Source organism: Phasianus colchicus, chromosome Z (assembly GCF_987193195.1).
Source record: "Phasianus colchicus chromosome Z, bPhaCol1.hap1.1, whole genome shotgun sequence".
Classification (NCBI taxonomy): domain Eukaryota; kingdom Metazoa; phylum Chordata; class Aves; order Galliformes; family Phasianidae; genus Phasianus; species Phasianus colchicus.
Window position 1 is genome coordinate 57049344 of NC_143476.1, and position 24465 is coordinate 57073808.

Sequence of the window (24465 nt, forward strand, 5' to 3'; positions counted from 1 at the left end):
TTAAAAAGGAATGCTGTGATTACTTATGTGTAGGAAGAGACAGAGCTAAATTTTGTAATTTCCTCTTCCACTTAAATATTCTCCATTCAATTAACTGTGTTCTTTGGGTTTTCTTGGAGCTGAAAAAAAAAATATAATTGCTTTCTCAAGTCATTGTAAATTCCCATGTTTTTCCTTTTTAATCTCTGTGAGGTTTTTTCTAGTGGGGAAAAATTAGAAAAGTCAACAGCAAGGTCAGCAGATGTACTGAAAATCTTAAACAGTGAGAATGATAAACAAACATTTGAAAAGAAAAAAGAAAAGAGAGACATATCCAAATTCAAGTCAAAATTAATTCTCACTTTTGAATTTCTCCTTTACCAATCACATGAGAGCCATTCTTATTTCATGGAAAAAAAAAAAACTTAATCATTACTCTTTGTTCTATCATTACAGTCCCTAACAAAAATCCCCTCCCCATCTTTTCTGAAGGCCCTTTATAACAACTGGAAGATCACTGTAAGGTTTCCCCAGATCCTTCTCTTCGCCAGGGAGGTAGGAGAGGTGCTCCAGCTCTTTCATCTTCTTTGGGTCTTCTCTGGGCCCACTCCAATAGCTGCATGTTTTTCTTGCCCAGCCTGTTCTGGTCCTCTGGATGGCATCTCCTCACTTCAGCATGTCAAACTCATCACTTCATTTTCTTTCATTGCTGAAACAGTAACTGAAAGACCAATAAACTGACAAATGACATTCTAGCATGGATGTTCTAATGTGATTAATCCTAAATATATCAAAGAGAGATTAACCTTCAAAGTAACAGTGGTAGGAAATCTGCAACTACAGTACCCTTAGCAACTGTGTATTCACTGACAGTCAAGACGAAGACTTGAATAATTATATCCTAATCCTATACAGTATTCTCTCAAAATTAACACTCCATTTCATATCTTTCAAATTAATTTTCAAGGAAGACATACAAAAAAATGAGACTGTTAAAAAAAATCCACATTCTACTGAAGCCAAACACACTGATTCAGCCAAGACACTGTTATGATCTTTTACAATCTTTCCTAACCTCATCCATCCTCTGCTGACTTCTCTAAGCATGCTATTTTAGATTGCTTTTGCTCTGAGAGCTGGGGGAGTGCAGCTTTCTCCCTCACAAAACGTCAAGTTCCAGAAATTTTCTTTTAATTTTATCTTCTTCACTGAAATCTATGTAGTTGATTAATGTAATTAGTAACTCTATTTCAGCATCTTCAAGGTGAAACAAAGACTATCTAAAACTGCAGTTATGTAAACAAGCAATATCTGCCCCTGAAGTAGTATGGCCATCAGTAGGCTTGAACAGATGATGAAAAAACATTCAACATTCTATTCTAAATTATTTTATCCAGAAATCTGCTACTTCTTTCTTAGAACTCATGTCTGAAAACTTTCTCTTGCTTCCTAAGTATATGATCTTATCCTATAAATGCTAGTATGTACTAATCCAAATTTTGCTCATACTAAAGTTGTCTCAAGAAAGTGCTTAATGCTCAAATTTCTTGCTATAATTATGAGCTAACTGCAACTAAATTACTTGTTCTAATTAAAGACACAATCCTTTGTCTCCTGTTTGTCCTTAGGTCACCGCAGCTAAAACACGTTCATTAAAAGAGCCATAATTCCCATAAATATACAGTCTCTGCCATTATTTTGCAATGAATTGCTGAAATTAACACTTACATCAGGATTTTCTAAAGCACTACTATGATCTGCAGTTGACCTTTTTGAAGCCTTTTAAAGGAACAAGAATAAGACCGATACTAAAATTCTTCACCTATCTTTTCTTTCCTAACTCCCACTGAAATTGAAAGAATTAAGCAAGCAGAAACTTTCAGGAGGTGAGCCTGAGTATTTGTTGTCTTTCTTTCTGCTGCTGTATGTCACAACAAATACGTAAGATTTGGCTTTTGAGTGGCCGTTCATATTTTACATAAACAGAAACATTAGCTGTTTCTCTTACCATGTTTGGTTTGTCAGTGTAAATTATGAATGACAGTTCTGTTCAGAGGGTGCTCCAGCAGGATTAGGACATTATCTGTGTTTGTGAAGAACAGAAGAGGGAGACAAAAGAATGAATTTGATTTTCACCCTGCTTGTACTTGACATGCATTACAGGTACTGTGCAGACTCCCTTCTGCTCATTTTCTCCTTCTCTACACTGTTTGCAAAGCAGATTGTAACCAGTATAAAACTTTACAAAATGATCTAAAAACAGGATAAAGCACTAAAAGCACATTTGCTGCCACAATGTGAGACAAACACAAGCATAATCCAACAACTGTCACTTAGGAAAACATGAAAGTCTTGCTATGTAACGACCCAAAATATCCCCTGAGAAACATGAACACTGAGTCCAGATGTATCCAGGTCCCATATGATTTTTGTTTTCTAACCTTTTTGGATCCAATCCCAAGATAAATAAATAATAATTTGAAAAAAACGCGTAACGTATATTCTCTATATAAGGGTTTGTTTTCAAGATGTGCCCATTAAAAAAAAAAAAAAAGTTTGCATTGTTTAGTTTTTGTGAGATAATAATATCTTGTTGAAAACCACATGGAGGTATAAAAAATTCAGTATGTGTCCACGCTAATTTACCAAGACATGTTTTCTTATACATACAGAAGAATATATACATATAGAAGAATATTGTAGAAAAATAGTTGGAATGTTTTGTAAATACTTCAATTAGTCTCAAAAAAATCAACAGAAGCCATTTGCACATCTTATAATGACCTTCAGCTGCACTCTGAGAAATAAAAGATAACTTCTAACACCATCAGTTTTGCTCATAAATGGAGACTGCAAAATAAGTAAGAAAATAAGTGAAGATGAAGCAAAAAGTGTTTCATATATTTTTATTTATTCTCTTTCACAAACAATTTGTTTGAATAGCTGGACTAGCTCTAAAACACAGTAGATATTATGTGAAGTGTATATCCCATGTGCAAATGTACCTAATTAACTAAAGTAAATCCCAAACTAACTGATAACGGTATTTAAAGTGAAAACTGGACGTTCTGGTGGACATGAGCCAGCAATGTGCATTTGCAGGCCAGATGGCCAATAGTCTCCTGGGCTGCATCAGAGGAGGGTGGCCAGCAGGGTGAGATGCTCTGTCCTTTGAGGCCCCGTCTGGTCCTAGTCTACAGCCCCCAGCACAAGAGAGGTGTGAAACTATTGGAGCAGGTCCAGAGAAGGGTCACAAGGATGATCGGAAAGCTGGAGCACCTCTCCTACAAAGAAGGGCTGAGGAAGTTGAACTTGTTCAGCTTGGAGAAGAGAAAGATCAGGGAAGATCTCACTCTGTCCTTCCAGTACTTAAAGGGAGCTTACAAATATAGGGAGTTCAACTCTTTATGTCAGCAGATAGTAATAGGACAAAAGGGAATGGTTTCAAACAAAAAAATAGGGAGACAGTAATTCTTTACTCAAGAGTGGTAAGACTCTGGCTTAGGTTGCCCAGAAAAGCTGTGGTGCCCCATCCCTGGAGGCACTCAAGGTCAGGTTGGATGGGGCCCTGGGCAGTCTGATCTAGTGGATGTCAGCTCTGCCTGTGGCAGAGGTGTTGGAACTAGATGGTCTTTAAGATTTCTTCCAACCCAAGCCACTTTATGATTCTATGATCTGTATTTTAAAGACACTAAAAACACTGAGAAGGTATCCTGAAAGGATTCCGTCCGCTGGGGGGAAAAACAGTAAAATTTTACTCTTTACTTCCTTGATTCAGTATCTCTGGCTTGCAGATGTGACAGAAAAGTAAAAAGAAAGCAGGCTTGCCTGACTTTGGTTGCAAATCTAATTCTATGATGATAAAGTGACTGTAGGAAAAAATAGTAAGAAAGAAAATAGCGACATTTAGAGAAGCCAAAAGAAGACTAAAATGTTCTCCCCCCCCAAAAAAATCCAAATATTGAAAATTCTTTCATAATAAGACAGGATCTGTGGTTGCCCTAAAGCTGGAGAAACCAGCAAGGCATTTTCTTAGTAGTTCTTACAGACAGATATGGCTACACGTAGCCCTAGTCTCACAGGTATCCACTTAATAAAAAACAGCAACCATTCATGAGGTTTTGTAACAGTTCTACAGTTTTCTGTGGTTTTCTGACTATCAGGACGCTGAAGATCGACTAATTTCTAGTTAACAAGAACATGAAATTTTGACAGCATTCAAATTAGAATATATTTTATTTATGTCTGCAGATCTTTAGCTAAGATAGATATTTGCATCTCTGTTGATTTCATACTTCTATACCTTCTGAAGACAATCTATATTATATGTCATTATAGTTTTAAGAGATAAACATCAGTGCTACCATCAGATGTATATCCCACAAATTTGGCTCAGTATAAATATTATTGCCAAAGTAATTTTTGACTGATTTTTTTTTGAACTCTAAGAAGAACTGGTTGAACTCCTCCTTTCAACTCCTCCCCTTGAAATTCTGAAAGGAGATCTACAAGACAAGCTGAAAATTGAATTATTACTACAAATGTAGCAGATGGAAATGCAGAGAATTAGCAAAAGTAAAAAAAAAAAAAAAAAAAAAAGTAAAGATTTGCCAGTTATAACTGGCATCAATGATGATTTTTTCATAAATCCTAGAACTTTTCACAACTCCTTTATAAATGACATTTAACTTCAACATCAAACTTAAACTCCATCTAGTACACAGACTTAGTCATTAAATTGTTAAAGCCTTTTAAAACTTTTGCAACAATTTCTGATCACTCAGATTTTTTATTTTGGGGAGAGGAGTTTGAGAACGTGAAATATTTTTGTCTGTATCAATCTTCCTTCTCTTATTTCAGACTAAATATAATCACTTAGGATGGAAGGGACCTCAGGAGGTTCCTTATTTGGTTTCCTATTGGATTTCAACAGTGAATGTAGACCAGTAATACTCAGAGCTGTATTCAGTTATGTTTTGGTTTTGGGTACCTAATAAGTTGGAGGTGACACAGTCTTTCTGGGTGAACTCTTTCACTTCTTCATTATTCCACATAATGACTTTTTTTTCCCTTATATACAGTTAGAATCTACCTTATTAAGTTTACAGTCACTATATTTTGCTGTGAACCTCAGCAAAGGGTGTGATTATCTTTTTCTTAACCTCATCCCAAGCTTGGGAAGGCTGCCATTTGGTCCCCAAAACACACCTCTTCTCCACGCTGATCAACTCCAGCTACCTCAGCCTCTCCTCCTAGAGTCTGTGGTCTGGCCGCATGACCATCTTGGTGGCCATTGCTGCATTCAAAGTTTATGAATGTCTTTGGTATGCTGGGCATTCACAACTGATTATACTCATCTCAAAGATTATAAAATAAGCAAGATATAAAATACAATATAAAATACAAAAAGTTCATTTCAGAATCATATATTTGATCAAATTCACTTCATGGGAGACTGCCTTTTCTGCCACTTTAACAGCCTGTGATAATCAAGACTGAAAACTGCAGAATCTACAGCCATAAGTGATTTGTGATGTTCAGCAAGAAAATCTAGGTGGCTCCTTGTAATCTGTTACTAAGCCTTACTTTGCTTCTATGAATTCTGAAAAGGAATTCACTGGTATCAATTAAACCAGAAAAAGCATCCTCTTTTCTGCTATTGCCCTATGAAAATACATAACATATCAGTTCTAGAGATGCACCCAGACAGCTGGCTGTTGTCATTACAAGACCTCTAAATAGTTTTTCAGTGGTTTTGGGAACCTGGAGAAGTCCCAGTTTACTGGAATTTTACAAATGTTAACTCAGTTTTCAAGATGGGCAAGAAAGAAGATGCTGGTAATTATAGGCTCCTCAGTCTCACTTCAGTGCCTGGCAAAATTATGGAGAAGGTTATTCTGAGATTTAGTGAGGAACACTTGAAAGATAATGCAGTTATTGGTCAAAGCCAACATGGGTTCATGAGGGGAAAGTACTGTTTAACAAATTTAATCCATTTTTATAATTAGGCCAAAACGGAGGATTGAGCAATCTCCAACTACACAAAGTTCAATAAGTGCCAGATTCTGTACCTGGAATGGAACTATCTTGTACATATGCACAGACCTGGGGATGAGAAGGTGGAGTGCAGCCCCATGGAAAGGTATCTAGGGATTCTGGTGGATGACAAGTTGAATATGAATTAGTAGAGTGCCCTGGCAGCCCAAAGGGCCACGTGGGTTTTGGGCTGTACTAGGCTCAGCATTGCCAGTGGATGAGGAAAGGGTTTGTCCTTCTCTGCTCTGCATATACTGTCCCACCTCAAACTCTTTTGTGTGTAGTTTTGGGCACTGCAGTATAGGGGCACAAAACTACTAGAGTGTACAAAGGAGGACAACAAAGATGGTGAAGGGTCTGAAGAGCAAGACATGAGGAGCAGCTGAGGGCCCTTGGTTTGTTCAGCCCAGAGCAGACAAGGCTGAGGTAAGGTTTCATGGCAGACCTCAGCTCCTAGAGAGAGGAGAGGAAGCTCAGTGCTGATCTCTGCTCTCTGGTGACAGTGATATGATATGATATGATATGATATGATATGATATGATATGATATGATATGATATGATGATATGAGAGAATGGCATGGGGCTGCATTAGAGGAAGGGTCAGGTATGTGTTAAGCGAAGGTTCTTCACCAGGAGGTGATCAGGCACTGAAATGGTCACCCCAGGGTAGAAGTCACAGCCCCAACCTGCCAGAGTTCAATAAACCTTTGGGGTAACGGTCTCAGATATAGGATTTGAATTTTGGGTGGTTCTGTGTGGAGCTAGGAGTAGAACTTGATAATTCTTCTGTGACCCTTACAACTTCAGATATTCCATTTATCTATGTTTCCATTTATCTAATCTTCCATGATTCTATTTGATGAACTTTTCATAAGGAAATCAACATTTTAAAAAAGTTACACTTTTGGTTTTTCAAGCTTCTCAAGCAATTCTCTTTTCATAGAGCAACAGAATCATGGAATGGCTGAAGTTGGAAAGAACCTCTGGAGGTCATCTGGTTAATTCCCTGCTCATGTAAGGCCATCTAGTGCAGGTTGCCCATCACCATTCCCAGGCTGCCCTGACTGAAGATCTCAAAAGAGGGAATCTATAACATTCTGGGCAACCTCAGTCACAGAAGAGTGTATCGTGATGTTTGGATGGAACTTCTTGATTTCCAGTTTCTGTCCATTGCTTCTTGTCCTGTAATTGAGCACCTTTGGAAAGAACATGACTGGGGAGCTGCTCCAGTTCTTTATACCTTTATGGCTCTTCCTTGGATTCTGTCCGGGAGTTCCGTGTCTCTCTTGTACGGGGGAGTCTGGAAGTGGACCCAGTAATTCAGATGTAGACTCAACACATTACATCAAGCTTTAAAAAATTGTGACTTTGCTAATAAGGCAGTGCACAAATGTATTTGAACAGTTAAGTCAAGATAGTGCAAAACCTTTGCCACTTAGACTTTCAAATGAGCACCAGCAAACCATGTGGGGACCTCAGTATGTGGAGTACATTTGTTTAGACATAAACGTAATTGTGTAGATAGGATATGTTTGTATTACATAAGAATGCAGTGCTGGAGAAACTTTCCTCCTATCCTCACAAATACCAGACAAAATTCTTGATGTTATTTATTGGATTAGTTTCTCCTCTTAAATACTCTCTTGCAAGGTGTAGAAAGTTTGATTTATCCCCATTTAACTGCACATAGGTTTAGTCTGCCTTTCCCTTTTTGGTTTGATGGTTATGAAGATTATGAAATCTGCACAACAAAAACGCTCAGGTCAGTGAAAAAAAGATTTAGTTAGTAAGAAAGTTCCTTTGGGATACCACTGAGTAGAAGGTCAAGTATTTGACCTTCTTAATTAGTATCAGTCTCTTTGCTTCTGGTGGCATTAGGCCAGTAAAATGTATTTACAACCATCTGTTGTACCAGAAGGAGCCGCTTTAAATAAGAATATGCAACAGCCTGGACATTATCAATCCTGCTAGCTTCCTCTTACATCCTAAGTTTTAAATATAATTTCAATCATGCTTAAAAATATCCTCCAACATTTACCTACTGAAAAATCACATAGAAGAGTACAAGAGGGACACAGTTCTTATTTTCAATGACATGATGAATCACTGGTCATTTCTTTCTTTATGCACAGTGGAACCATTATAATCACACTCCTTACAGTATCTGTTTCATTATTAAAAATAAAAAATAAAAAATCTCTGAACAGTAATTGTATTTACAGAGGATTATTTTAATTTCTGTTTTCCAACCAGAGAGATGATCTGTTTAATGAACTGTTTGGAAACAGATTGACAATGGAAGATTTATTGCAAACACTCAAAAGAAGTCCCAAAGGACTGGGAGGACTGCAGGTTCTCCATGTCAATAGCTGGGCGCTGGATTTATTAGCCATTGCTAGTCACTTGCAAATTAATCAAAATATAAAACTGATTAAGTCTAAACAAGCTGATCCAGTTTCTTCTGCCCATGGGAAAGCAGGTGATGACAAGTCTGATTCGCTGCAGACTCTGGGGACATTTAACTACTTGTTACTAAAAAAATAGTGTGTCTTTTGCCCAAATCATCCTTCTTTCTGACTCGATATCACTATTTATATTAGGATAGGATGATGATCAACAATGAATTTATTTTTCAGAAGGTTGTCTGCACTTCATTTATCAGAAGCAAACTAGCAAGATAGTCCCTTAGAAGGCATAGTTCATTTTCATAAGCAAACTTTAGTGTCCTTAGGAAGAAAAGTCACATTGACATACAATATCAAGATGAATTTGAGCTAATAACTACTTAGTTTCCTTGCTGGGTTTATTTAAGAATTCGTTATTTGAAGGTGACTGAGAGGTAGGATAGGAAAGAAAAGGTAAGAGTAATGTACACTGCTAGAGGTAAGTCACCAATACAGTATTAGCCACAGTAGAAAGCGAGATTAAAGATTGTTTAGTGTAGACATCTGATCCACGCAAAAGAGAGTTGCAACACAAAATCCTTTCAAAATTCTGTAAATTGAGTTACATCTTTTACATTGAGAGCCACCTAAATGACTAATTTTGGAGATAAGTATGCGGTTTAAGTTAGTAGTGCCTTAAAGAGGCATATGCTACCTGCTTCAAGTGAAACCAGAAAGTTTCAACCCTGCACGCAAATGGTGTCATGTGGGTAAGGAAGGTAGTGGCTTTGCAAGAGGTAGTAGTTTTAAGTTTTGCCTAGGGACATTCAGGTTGGATATTAGGAAAAATTCTTCTCAGGAAAAGTGGTCAAACATTAGAACAGGCTGCTCAGGAAAGTGGTGGAATCACTGTCTCTGGAGGTGTTCAAGAAAATGGTAGATGCTGCAGTGAGGAATATGGCTTAGACATGGCACAGGCATCAGCTGATAGTTGGACTAGATGATCTTAGTAGTCTTTCTAGACTTAATGATTCTATGATTTTTTTATTTTAAGGAATCACAGAAGGGGTGACTGCTTTCAAAAGTGGATTATACCACATCATGTTAAATGTTCAGAAGTGATATTTTGTACATGGTGAAGAAAACAAAATAATAAAAAGTAATAATAATCTCAGAGCATAATTAATTACTTCTTTAGATTTTAGGTACATGCATACCTTTTATCAAAAGCTTAAATGATCCAACATAACAAATACCACAAAACAATTTAGAAATCCCAGATTTTCTACAAGGTGTTAGTCATTGTCACTAACATTAACTACTTCAAAGTTAAAACAGTGTCTTTAGACTTACAGATAGCAGAATTAATTTCTATTATCATTAGATTTTATTTTTATTATACCTATACTTTGTACTGTACAGCAGTGTCTCTTTTACCTTGAGGCCCACACAAGTATTTGTCAGTATCATATTCAGTCATAGAGACATAGTTGAGACATAGTTCAGTATTATATTCTGTCAGTTAGGTTTAGACATTCAAGATGCTATGCAAAGAGAATACTAACAGCAATTTACCAAAATGGAATATTGTTTCAAAGCAAAGGAGAAAAATAAAACCCACCTTTATTTGTAAAGTGCACTGTAAGGTACTAAGATATCTCCAACAAGAGTTGCACTAGATCAGCTGACTGCTAAGCACACAGACCTTCTCCCTGCGAGCTACATCTAGTGCTCTACTCTCTAAGTTTTCAGTTTAACTGCTCTTCAGTATTTTACATATGCTAATTAACATACATGTCTGGGGAAAACAGTTTGGATATAAGCATATTTTTCCTTCCTTCTTTGCAGTCCTGGAAGCAAAACTCATACATGCAGAAAACCAAAATGACAATAAAAAAAAAGTTCTATGTTGAACATTGTTATAATCTTTGCTTTTGTTTAGTGTTGGGTATCTTTCGTCATACAGATCTTTAATGTCCTTCACCTGAAGGAATGAAAATAAAAAATCATGAGTATTTGAAAGTGATTATGATGACATCCCCAAAAAAGAACTGCAGGCAGCACTGCCTCCTTGAGTTACGAGCAATAAAGCATTAGTGCACCCTCTTGTGTCTGAGTGCAGGCTTATACACCTTCAGAAGGGATTCTGTTGCGATCATTCTTACCTTACATAATTTTGGAGCAGCCCAACTAGCCTGAAAATGTTATTAAAAACATAAGAAGTGCTAGCACTTTCTATTATAAAAACCTTTTCTTTTGTTGCTTTTTTCCTTCCAACTGTATTAAAATAGCATTTAGCACTTTCACTGCAAGATCTAAGTGTTGAGTGACTGTGTGTGAAAATAAGCATGGGGGATACACAGTGAAAACCACAACTCCATAACAGAATTAAGCTCAAGTCCAAAAAGGTTTGAGAAATGTGGTTAATATCTAAAACACATCAGTTCTCTATAGCTGCAGTAAGATCTGTTGCCCCTAGTGGAGCATAGACAGAGTTTCTTCTTCACAAGTAGAAATGGCCACGTAGGACCAGAATTTAACAGAGACAAAATGCAGTTTATGTGCTGTCTCTGTTTGAGCTGAACTTGAGCAACATTTAATCTCTTTCTTCTGGAAAGAATACTAAATACTCTTCGTATGAGTCAAATGATTTGATACAATACTGGGCACTGTCAACCCTACCTGAGAAATGAAAGCAAAACAGCTGTCCTACCGTCTCCGTAAAAGACAAAACTAAACAAGAGCTCTGTCATAACATTTTACCACCCTACACGTTCCCAAACATATTTTCTTAGCACAAAGGAGTAGTATGAGGAAGGACATCACTCTGAATTTAATCAACTGATATTTGGTAATTCAGACGAGCAAGCTAAAATAAGACTTTTATAATTCCATAATTCTGTGGTTTAGATGCCAGTCTTCAGCAAAGAGTGGTAGTGCTGCTGCATCAGTACAGAATAATTTTAATCCATTTAAAGTATTTTTTTTTCCATTTCATGCAAATAAAATACAGAATCAGACCCTTTGGACTCTCACATCTATTGCATCTACTAATATTCTTTATATTTACTAAACTACTATTTTATGTATACAATTTAGTGAATATAAGAAAAACCTGTACATTTAGTCACATTACTGTAAAACAACAAACACATAAGGTCCTATCTTCACCTGTGGTTGAATTTAGTTTGCATTTATGTAAGTACAAATGGTTTTTGTGGACAAGGTGGAGGAAGGAATATAAAACCCGCACGTTGGTTATGTGCAACTGTAATCTGTTCTCCTTGATTCTAATTTAAAGATGTTTGTTTGTTTATTTGGCAGAAAAAGCTTCAGAAATTGTTCAATCCTGGTCTTTGTTATGTTAGCATATTTCAGATATCAGATAATACAACGACGTAGACAACTGAATGATGATATTTTATTTTAAAATGCCTAACAAAAATGTAGAATGTTTGGTTGATTATACAGAAATTTAAAAAATCTTGCTTCACACACAGTGTGCTGAAATATTTTTGTTTCATTATTAAAGGGATAAATAATTGAATCGTTCCAGTTTTTAGTCTTTAGTTCCTTAAGCTTAGGTGATCCACCAAGTAACTTGGATCAACAAAATCAGGAGAAACTCTCCTGGGGGTTGTTGTCTTGGAAACTGGAGCTCAACAGCTACAGTTTCTTAGAGATTTATTCCTATATGAATACCTTTTTTGATTAACGAAGTGTTCAAGCTGAATATGTTTCATTTCTTTCCATATTATATCCTCTGAATAGAGAAATCTGTTTGGACAGCATAGTCCTATTCCTCATTTTACTCTACTGATACTTATATGTTCCAGCAGGTTCAATCCAGAAAGTATACAGCAGTGTCTGCTGTATTTGAAAAATTTTGTTTTTTGTACACATCACATTATTATTCACAGCTTGAATATATCTTTAGCCTTGTGTTTAAAGAGGAAAAGCTACTTAGTTGAATGAATCTGCATTCAATATTTTCAGTGGAAACTGCCGATTTAAACGCTATGTCTGCTGAATAAACCAAACCTAAAGGCCATGAAAATGCACATTTCTTTAATCAGAGTTGCAATCTGGACTAATAGATGTTTGCATTGAAATTTCTGAGCTATAACAAAAGAGAAGAAATAATTACTTATTTTTATTTCTCTGCATCATGTAAGAAGACCAGCACAAATTCCTTGAATCCAAAGGAATCTCATTTATATCCCAGTCTTTGAGATTGGTCTCTTAGTGTCTTAAAAAAAAATAAATCAAACAAATGAGTAATCAAGGTCCCACCAGTAGTTGCCATATATTCCTTCAGCATGCACACAGAGGAAAATACACACAGAGAGGAGAAAGTTTCCTATGAGGAAACATAGGACAGACTGAGGAAACATAGCAATCAGGCATAGGTCAGCCAGACAAGCTCACTGACCAGCCTGTTCTTCATATGACCATCCCTTTCACAGCTTTTTCTACCTATCCTACCTTGTTCCTCCTGCTGCCCTTCTGCCGTGCTCACATTCCCACTGGTTTTCAGAATTCTGCAGATTCTTGGTTCAGAGTTTTATCAGTTGTAAAGTCAAGACTGGTCTTTCTGGAAGTGGCATCTATGATTTGCTAACCCACCAACTAGTGGGGCTGGGAAGTTTGTTTCTTATCATTGTCCCCATTTTTGTTTTTTTCTGCTCTGTGCCTCAGCATTTTGCCAATAATTCTCCCTTCTTTTCTTCTTACTAGCTCACTCCAGAACTCCTCTCTCAAACAATCTTGCTTGAGTCAACAATTTTCACAGAGCATCTCTTTCCTTATCAATTAGAACAAGTGATCAGCTGTGTATCCGATCATTCCACCTTACAAATCTTCAGTGAGATCCCCCTGATAGAATAAACCTTCCCCCATTCTCACATGGCCTCGGTGAATCAATGTCATTAATCAGACTTGGTTCCCATCACTACATTACTTCCTTATTAACCCTTGGAAAAGGTTCTTGACCAGATATTCCTGAAGGAGTCATCTCACTCCTTCTGCACATGCTTGCCCTCTCTTAGCCACCTCATTAGATATTCTGGGTATGGCTCACCAACCTCATTGCAAAGCTTAACTGATAAAAAGGCAAACTGCATGATGCAGTAACTGGCAATACCAAATGCAAAGCCAAACTCCAAAAAGGCATCTTTTTTGTCTCATCTTTAAAAGAAAAGCAATTTTCATCCATTTAGCACACTCTGGGTCCATTAAAACTGTAATTTAACGGTTATGGAGAAACAAAAAAAGTTCCTCATCCAAAGTAAACTTCAATCTTGATATCAGATTGTTATTTCTAGCAATCCATGTCAATGAATGCATAATGCAAAGCGGCATTTTATACTGCAAGGCTTCAGAGGTGGCAGTTGTTACTCTCAATTGCCATCTGGTTGTAAGTGGTTTTACTTTATTGAAACCAATTGAACTGTTTGCGACTTGCACTATCACCCTTAAATAAAACTTTTGTTTGTTCTAGCAAACTGATACATTTTGAAAATTGAGAAGGGAAACCGTAGCCCAGGAAGGAGGAGAATAGAGGGACTTCAAAAAAAAAAAAAAAATCCTGTTATAAGCTTATGTTAGTGCTCACTGAAAAGCAATTTCCTGAACCACAAGCATTTAGCTTATGTAGAACATAGATTTCTTCCACTCCTGAGTATGTAATCCTAACACTATCAAACTTCTGAAACTGGATTCACAAGTTTAAGCCTCATTATTAAAAAACGATCTTTTACTCAAAGCATGATAAGAGGTCCACACACACCTTTCAATCTGTTTGGAACTGCACCAGAGATCAAAATTCATTCTAACACTGGAACTATATGGAACATTTTATTAAAACTGTTCAAGGAGCCAAATCAAATGAAATATTCTGCACTGAAAAACATTATTTGGAGTACTGTGTCCAGTTTGGGGCTCACCCAACAGGAAAAACATTGACATACAGGAGAGAGACGAGTCAAGACAACCAAATAATCAAGGCTTTCAAACATATGATGTGTGAGCAGAGCCTGGGAGAGCTGATTAGTTTAGCACAAGGAGCAAAATTTAAAAGGAGACCTTACTACTATATTCAAGTACTTAATAGAAGGGTAAAATGGAGCAAAACTTGACTTGGAAGAGCACAGAGGTGAGATGAAAAACAATGGACACAAGTCATTACTCAGGACAAAACAAACAGAGCAATTAATATATATTTTTGAAACCACAGAGGTGATTTTAAAAACAGAATAGGGATCTGATGAGACTGTCAGATCTCCGTCTTTGAGATCCTTAGAAGTCATCTGGACTGATGATGTCAGAAATGATAACAGCAGGTTGCTTTGCTGCAGCTCATACCTCAAAATAAGGAAGATATCATTGGAAATGTGAAAGTTATGAGTAGTCATGGCTGTAGTGACCCATGGGATAAGAGTATTTCAGGATCTTGAGAGGAGGGCAAACAGCAGACTTCAGAAGAGCAGACTCTGGCTTCCTCAGGGATCAGCCTGAAAAATCCTTTGCAAGATGTCTCTGGAGAGACAGCTTTTCAGTTTTACAGGATCACCTTCCCCAGGCTCAAGAATGACCCTTCCCCACATGTAGGAAATCAATGAAAGATAGAAGGAAGCCTGCACAGATAAACAATTTGCTCCTGACAAAATTCAGACATAATAGGGAAGTGCACAAGAGGTAGAAGAAAAAACAGATTACCTAGAAGGAATTCAGAGGCTTAGTCTAAAAGTGCAGGGATGGGATTAGGAAAGCCAAAGTCCGTGCAGACTTATACAAACCTGAATTGTTCTTACAAAAGGAGAGTAGAGTTTGTATTTTCTAAAAAGTGTATTTAACAAAGTTAGCAGTGAGGAACTCAGCTGCATGCAGAGCCTCACCTTTACTTCTGTGTATGTTATGATATTGCAACAGATTTAGCAAATGCCAATTACATTAATTAAATTTCAACTTCTTCCTGCATAGGAGGAAACAGGCAATATTATCAAACTGCTCATTAATGGTCCATTTCTAGCTCTGCTTTAACTTTTTTTTCATTCTAAACAACTTTAACCAAAATCAAAACAAAACAAAACAAAACCCTAAAAAACCAAACAGAAAGATCAGCAGAGCAAACCAAAAAGACTGCAAGATCAGGAAGGATGTATCAATGGTTTACGGGCTGGTTCGGCCCAGTTCCATGACTAGTGGGGTGGAGGGATTTGGCAAAATCTGTGCCTCCAAACAAGGGAAACAGGGACCTGAAAATAATTAAAAACAGCTGCAACGATCTGAGGAGAAACAAACTAATTTACTAAATGTAGTATAGGAATGCAAGATAACACACTATAATACAGTATAAAATCATAGAATCATAGAATGGGCTGGGTTGAAAAGGACCACAATGATCACGTAGTTTTGGCGTGCGGAATCAAACTCTTAACCACAAAGTAGTTATAAAAGTAGGTATGTTTTAATCAGTGCTGTGCAGACATCGGGTGCAAGGGGGATTGTTTCTCCTAACTTGCACACCGTCAGGAAAAATCATGCTACAGATATAGGCCAAACTAATATAAAATCAATAGTTTTTCCCGGAATTCGGATACGTATTCATTACACCCCTGAGAGTTCATTAGCATGCAGACCCTCCCCTCTTGCGCGTGCGTGGTGGGTTGTGGGATGAAGGTTTGTCGTCTTCCTCGTGAAGGCTTCTGACCTTTCTCGCTGTAAACTTCTGACCTTTTGGGGGGGTATCCCCCCAAACCGGTTTCTTCTTGCCCTGTGGACATGTAATCACCTCCCTGCCAAATGTCCTTGGGCTGTTCTCAAACCCTTATCTTTATGGCTTTCATCCCCCTTGCTATCCCAGACCCAGTGTCTGCCATCCCTTATTTTCTAACAAGCTGTACATTCTTGCTTCTATAAACTATCTCTAACTATTCCCCTTCACCCCCCCTTATTCTCAGTCACTGTGAAGCTTTCTTGCCTTTTTACTTTCACTTATGGGGCCCTCTTCACCTCTCAGTTTCAACCTCCTGCTCTATGCAGGGTCACCAGCCAGGAGTCCAGGCTGCCCAGCGTGGCCTTGAATGCTTCCAGGGATGGGGCATCCACAACCTTCTTGGGCAACCTGTTCCAGTGTGTCATCACCCTCAGTGTGAAAAACTTCCTCCTAATATCTAACCTAAACCTCTCCTGTCTCAGTTTAAAACCATTCCCCCTTGTCCTATCCACCCTCATAAACAGCCATTTCTCCTCCTGTTTATATGCTCCCTATTTAATTTAATTCTAATATAATTAGAATTGAAGCTGATAAATCAAATACAATGAGAGGGGGTTTCTGGAAGGTGGATAGGCCTCACCGTAACATCGAGGTGAGATGCACAGTCTGGTTGAGTAGCTGGGAGGAGAGACTGACGAAGAAGGGGAGGTCAGATGACCTACCAAGGCCTTATATCTGTTCCCGCTGAGCAGAAATGATAACAGCACAGTGAACAGTCTTCTGGGGAATGTAGTTCTTCTCTTCTGGGACAGGTGCCCAGAACTGGAGCATTAACACTTTACCTTCCAGTGCACTACATGATGTTATGATGTGAAATACTGATAACCAAAAATCATAAAGCCATGAAAGATGTCAGGCAAGATTCCTGATCCCATGGGTGAACAAGAATTATTTGATGGATTATTTGTCCATCAAAATTTGCATAAACAGGTGACTGTAAGTCATAAACAATGACTTACCAAGATGGAAGATGATGCAAAGTTGCAGATCTCAGTTTCAGAAATTCTGTGCATCTAAAAACAGCCAGTATCCAATAGCTAGATGCAGTGTAATCTTTATGTTTCTTGTTCCTCCCATCAAATAGTAAGTTATTAATCTTTCTGGAGGGGAGAGAGGGAGACAGAGAGAGAAAAAAAAATCAGAGACTAGATCATATATGTGCAGATATGTAAAAGAATTTATTTGGGTTTAGTGGAAGACTTCAGGGCTTTTAGTGAAATCTTCTGAGAGTTATTAACAAAACAAACAAGAGACTTCTGATTTCCCTTGAGCTGAAAAATGGTCAGAAGTCAAGAAGGGAAGAAAACAAAGTGTACACTTGTACAGACTCCTTTCTTAGCTTTCTCTAGATATCCATTTGTGTCCTCTGACCAATGGCAGATCACTGGACCTAAGCTGAACCAGTACACTTACTTACATCTTGAAGATTTTTAGCTACGCAGGCAAAAACCTGATTTTGTCTTATTAGTGGGGAGATTTAAGTAATTTAGCTTTGTACTTACTACCCACAGCAGCTCCAGAACAGGTAGAACAGGTAAACAGTTTCAGAGAATGGTTGATCTTATCATAGCTCTACTTCAGTTTTGGAGGAGGATACTGGTTCATGAACTATAGTTCTAAGACAGAAATATCACACAGCTTTCCAGCACATGCTCCAGAGACATTAATCACCTGCAAAATCTCAGCTTAATCAGCAATGTGACGCTGGGCACAGGAGCAATGTAATCACCTTGTCATTTTAAGCACTACAGGAAAACAAGAGAAGAGATACTGACAGGTATATGTGGAATCTATCTCTGAAGTGTGAGTTTCCATTGAACTAAATAACTAAGAACATTCTCTCAGAATTTTCATTTTATTAAAGCCAGAAAACAGCCTTCTCACTGCTTTCAACATCTGCAGTCCTTGTGCTTGAGCAAGAGTTTCTGGAAAAGCATTCTGGTCTCTGTCAGCACTAATTGAGAAGAACTCATTGACAGGAAGTATTTCAATCAAGGAGCACAATGATTGCCTTCTTGTTTGGCAGGGCTCCCTAGGTAACCCTAAGAGCATTCAGCCATTAAATTAAATTTAGGAACAGAAAAACAGTAGAAGAAACAAAGCAGGGTATTATGTTCAGAAGTTCAAGGAAATTCTTACTCTTCATACCTCATCTTTCAGAAATGTTTTAACAAGCAAGGTTCCCAATCTTATAGAGAAGCCATCTTATTGTAAACTGGAAAAAAAAAAAAAAAAAAGTTGTTCTCTACATACTACTGAGCAGAACTGGCATTTAAAAGGAGCAAAAAAAAAAAAAAAAAAAAGATTTTTGCATATAGTTAGAACATAGATATTTATTCTTGGTAGGATAAATGGCTATGTTATGAAATACTGATGGTCAAACAGTGGTCTTAGGCCAAAATGCAGTGGAAGACAACACCAAGAAACAGAATGATGAAGGCAGTGCTGTGACCTTCTCATAACTCTGAATATATAGTCATCTCTAAGCGGTTGGAAGAAAAGGAGGTTATCGGAATAGTCAACACGGATTAACCAAGGGGAAATCATGCTCGTCCAACCTAGTAGCCATCTACGATGTCATCACTATCTGGGTAAATGAGGGGAGAGCAGTGGATGTTGTGTACCTTGATTTCAGCAAGGCTTTTGACGCTGTCTCACTTAACATCCTTGTAAGTGTGGGATAGATGAGTGAACAGTGAGGTGAAGCTGTCTTACTGGCAGAGCTCAGAGGGTTGTCATCAGCAGCACAGAGTCTCATTGGAGGCCTGAAACTAGGGATGTTTCCCAGGGGTCAGTACTAGGTCCGGTCTTGTTCAACTCCTCATCAACAATCTGGACAGAGATAAAGTTCACCCAGGTTTGCTAATGATAGAAAGCTGGGAGGAGTGGCTGACACAGAAAAAGGCTGTGCTGCCATTCAGTGAGACCTGAGCAGACTGGAGAGTTGGGAAGAGAGGAAGTTCTCCATAGGGACACGATCAGGAGAGTCAAAGCACAGATGGTATTGAACTTGGCGAGGGATTCTTTAGATACATTGGGCAGAAGAGATAGGCAAAGGAGAGTATACATCCCCTCTGATAAATGAAAAAGGAGAGCTGGCTGCCTCAGACATGAGTAGGCTGAGGTACACAGCAAGTTCTTTGCCTCAGTCTTCATGCCTAGTCAGCTTCTCACACCTCTCATGTCCCAAAACTTCCAAGCAGGGGTTGGAGCAGCCAGATCCCTTCCAGTGTAAGAGCTGAGAAAGTCTGAGACCACCACATGAAGCTGAATGTGTACAAGTCTGTAGGGCCAGACTACATGCATTCTGGGGTTCTAAGAAGCTGGCTGATGTTGTTGCCAAGATGCTCTTCATCATATTTGAAAAATCATGGCTGTAAAGTGAAGTTCTCAGAAACTGGAAAAAGAGAAACATCACTCCCACATTCAAGAAAGAAAGACAGGAAGACTCAAGGAATTACAGGCTAGTGAGTGAGGCTCAGTGATCTCTTGAGGTCCCTTCCAACTGGTACAATTCTGTTATTCTGTGTGGTAACACTAAACCATTCTTCAGTGAATGTATGATTTTCAGATACATATGCATGAAAATTGACAGAAGTGTCCTTAACAGCTTTTTTCCAACTTACATTTGCTTGTGGTAACATTATAATTGTTTATTAAAGAAACCAATTGTACATATCTGTGACTTCTTGAAAGTCCGGACTCTGTGAACAGTGCCTTTCAAAATATTATGTACCAGCCATAAGAAGGGACATAATTTGAAGTATGATTTTTTATATTTAAAAACAAAATAAAACAAACCCAAGCAAACACACAAAACAGCAAGGAGCACTGGTGTGAGCCAAGTAAAGAAATAATGTTTACGGTCTTGATTAAGCAAAACACCTGATTTGGGAGAGATGGAAGAAAAAGGTGTTTTCTTTCAAAAATAAGATTCCTCACCAAGTCAGTTCTCTGAATGCTTATATCATCCTATCTTTTTTCCATTCAGCAGGTCTGAGACTGGAAAAATACACTCTCTGTTGAGAAAGTAGGTTGATGGCCTGCTAATACCAGTTTTGACTAACTGAACATATTTATAGGTATAGGCTAGTATTAGGGCATGAGAATAGGGTGACAATTCAAACTGAAAAATAATTAACACATACATTCAGGACAAAATAGTCTAATTGAACTAGTTTTAATTGTTATCATCCTTCAGTGGGCTATAATAATATACAGTCCAACTACAAAAGAAAATTCCGTATTATTATCAGAGAAAAATCTATGGGGCTATCTCACTCACTTGACAGTGTGTGCCAAACCGTGTCACTACACCTACTTTTAATTTAAGAAGCAATCATCGTGAGAAAACAAGGAATATTAAAAAGGTTATGAGATAAAGTGGCAGTTGCAGCCAGCACGACTCATGGGGACATTAGAAATGCTGCCATCAGTTCTTCTTGTGCCTTAAGGTCGCTGGCAGCAATTAAGGGGTAAGACTCTAACTAATGCTTGGGTTTATATGATGAGGGGGCACTCTGGTCAGAGGAAGGTCAGAGTCATCATCTGCATTAAAGGTTGTGCTAGATGAACCCTGTTAACCAGCTTTTTTCAGTCACAAATGTAACATAAGTGAGCGAGAGCAACAGAGGAATTCAGAAGGCATTGCCATATAATACTGAGCACCTCTGTAAGCACAGTGCATGAAGTTAAATTTAAATGTGGTGTGGACAAGGCTTGTATATGGCTTAGGACTAGGACTTATACGAGAATGCACATAGCACTTTAATCACAAAGTAGCTTTGAACATTCCAAAACATTTCTCGTAGTTATACAATAATATGCCCTGTGTATGCATAAATCTTATACAAAAACTATTTATATATCAGAAAGTTTATTAAAATGTCATTTCCCCCCCCAATTTTTAGTGTTTCTGTTAATAGAGAATATAAACTCCTCCTCTCCCTCCAACAAGAGTAAGAGTTAAACAACTTGTACAGAATGAAGCAATATTGTTAGTAATTGTGATAAGAATTCTGGAGGTGTTAGATGATGGAGTAATTTATTGTAGTAAAAGCGTTACATTGGCAGATAAAACTTTGACTCAATACACTAGGATAATTTTTTTTCATACGAATTAGTTTCCTTGCAACAAAATAATAAGTAATTGACAGTATCTGAGTACTATAGTAATGCAGTTATAATCTTTGCTTGCTTGCCTGAAAAGCAAATGTGTGCTTAATTATAAGGCATAAACTATGCATGCATCATTTTTTTTGACATTAAAAAAAATATTGAGGAATCTGAAGATGGATGACTTTCTGTTGAATTCTGAAAAAATGTTCTCTATCTTCTACATGGCTATCAAATTTTCAAATGATCACTGCGATAAAAGCAAAACAAGGACAGAATTAACACAGTTCTTTTTCTATTGGCTGTGCAATGTGATCTACATAGAATAAGCATCTTCAGTGATGGAACATTACTAAGATGAATGTACCCATTTTTTTTTTTCCTGTGCACCTGTGTGCAGCATCCCAGAACAGAATTAGTATTAACTGTGAGGGGTTTTAATGCAAACTATTATACTTCAATTGGCATTAACACTATTGATTTATGCTCTTGATACAACAGAAGGAAGGGACACCATCCAAAGGGACATGGAAAAGCTGGAGACGTAGGCCACTGAACAAAATGAAGTTCAATAAGGCCAAGTGCAAGATGCTGACCCTGGTCAGGGCAATCACAGACACTGAGTACTGTCAGGTGGAAGAATTCACTGAGATCAATCCTGTGAAGAATGACTGGAGGGTCTTGATGGATGAAAAGATTGATATGAGCCAGTGACACATGTTTGCAGCCCTGAATGCCAACTATATCCTGAGCTGCATCAAAAGAGGGGTGGCCAGCAGGGCAAAAGAGGTGACTGTCCCCCTCTGCTCTTCCCTTGTGGGACCCCATCTGCAGTACTGCATCCAGGTGTGGGGTCCCCAGCACAACAAAGACATAGAGCTGTTGGAATGGGTCCAGGAGATGATCAGAGAGTAGGAGTACATCTCCTGTGAAGAGAAAGTGAGGGAGCTGGCCTTGTTCAGCCTGGACAAAAGACTCTGGGGGAACTTCCCCGCAGCAGTTGAGTACTTAAAGGGAATACTTATAAATGGGATGGAGACTGGCTTTTTACACAATCTGATAATGATAGGACAAGGGGGAACTGTTTTAAATTAAAAGAGGAGAGATTTAGATTAGATATTAGGAGGAAATTCTTTACTGAAGGCTTGGCCGCAGGCTGCCCAGAGAAGCTGTGGGTGCCCCATCCCTGGAGGCACTCAAGGCCAGGTTGGATGGGGCCCTGGGCAGCCTGAGCTGGTGGGGAACAGCCCTGCCCATGGCAAAGGGGTTGGAAATGGATGGTCTTTAAGGTCCTGCCCAAGGCATTCTATGATTTAACTTGCTTATAAAGCTATAACAAATTAAAATAGTTGAGGGTCACAGAAATGAACCAAGATCATCAGGCATACTCTGCACAGCTGACTACGAAGATCTTAGTTTCATTTCATGACTAGTGAACTGCATCTCAGGTGAGAGATTATGGCGCTTAGTTATTTATTCATGCAGGCTTTATAAAACAGGTTTGCCATATCACTTTGGATAGCTACAGGAACATATTACTCTGTACTCATCATAGAAGCATTACCTCAATCAAATTATTTCCAAGATTTTTGATACCTCGTCCAGTATCATAGTCACATAACATAATCTATATCCCCAGATTACCCAAGGAAATTTATTTCCTGTGAAAAGGGTACGTAAACTTTTAGATTATCTCATGATGGCATAGTTTCTACAGCTTACTCATGTGCCTTACATTAAACTTAGAAAGGCTAAAATAATTTCTGAAATCATTTATTATAATTGCCCTCAAATTGGATCAAGTATGCTTGACTTTCAACTCAGTGAACACACCTGAAAGCTACTGTATATAATTGAATGCAAAATTAATACCCAAATCTACTTCATATAATTTGACAATGAGTATAAGTACCTAAATTAAACAATTTAAATATATTTTATTGATATTTGAATAAGAGTAGCAATTTAATATTCAGTCCTCTTCAAAATGCATGCTCATCTACTGTATATTGTCAGTTGACTGCATTATCCTAATTAACTACTCTTGCCACTTATAAGTACATTAGTTACTTTAAAGCAATTTTCAGGACATTGAGAACAGAACTTTGCAGTGATATATGTATCGAGTGTGTCACCAACATATAACATGGTACACCATTTCAGTTAACTGCTGTGTAATAATCATTTACAGTGAGATTAACAGGAATAATTAAGTATCACGCACACGTGCAGATTTGAGGTTCTCCATGCAGCCTTATTAAGACACATTCAAATTTAAATTCTGAGACCACACCTACATAGCTGATTTTTCATTATTCAGGTGGCCTTCATGAGTTTTTCTGTGGGCACAAAATACTTCATTAGTGCCTTCAATGTCTAAGGTTCTGCGAGGCTTAGATTTGATTTGTTTGCATGGAATGAAGGCACTTATAACTCACTAGGAAATCATCAGAGTAATATAACAGACAATGATTTTGCCTCACGTGAAGCATCGGAATCACAACAGAATGCTTTTACCTTTTGCCTCAATAGGTGCAAGGACATTTTCCTCAGGTTCCACATACATTGCTTTTGAAAGGTGGTTCTCTACGGCCTAACAAGCAATGGAGATCTTCCGAACTGGGGAAAAGTGGATGGAAGTGAGTCAAAGGTTTCAACGACGAAGCTGACGATGAAAAAAGGGGGAGAAGTACGTGGGCACTCGAGCACCCTGAGTATCACCGGGCATGCCCAAAGGGACACGAGCACACGTACGAGTCCTCGAAAAGGAATGCACGTGTAAGCCAGCGCACTGCATGTGCACGCCTCAGCCGTTCAGCTGTAGGACACGAGCTCTTCAGAGCTTGTCGAGTCGCCCGGTAGGTATCGTGCACAATGAAGGAATGCCACTTTCTAGCACCGCGCTGGAGTGAGAGACTTTTCTTCCCGGATTTCGGAAGACAGTTACAGAAGAGCGCCTTCAGAGCACGCTGCAGCCGCCGTTCCTGGGGAGGCTCGACAATCACGGAGCCAGCGACGCCGTAACTCGGCGCACGGCCGGGCTTGGCTCTCGGGACGGCAGCCCCGCACCCAGCGCCGCCTCCGTCGGCCGGCCGGGACCCACGGAAGGAGCCGCCCGAGGCGGGGCCGGGCCCGCCCCTCCCGCAGGAGGCCGCGCGGCTCCCCCGCAGGCC

General features: G+C 38.5%; 1 long non-coding RNA gene across 2 annotated transcripts; it reads right to left on the minus strand.

Moving 5' to 3' along the window:
• Positions 1 to 221: 221 nt before the first annotated feature.
• Positions 222 to 24381, minus strand: LOC149913000 (uncharacterized). Of its 2 annotated transcripts, XR_016461578.1 has the most exons (4): positions 23810 to 24381; positions 17137 to 17277; positions 1988 to 2062; positions 222 to 700 (listed from the first exon to the last, which is right to left on the minus strand). It is a non-coding gene; the product is annotated as an uncharacterized LOC149913000 (long non-coding RNA). The 2 variants fall into 2 exon arrangements; XR_016461579.1 differs by lacking the exon at positions 17137 to 17277.
• Positions 24382 to 24465: the final 84 nt, after the last annotated feature.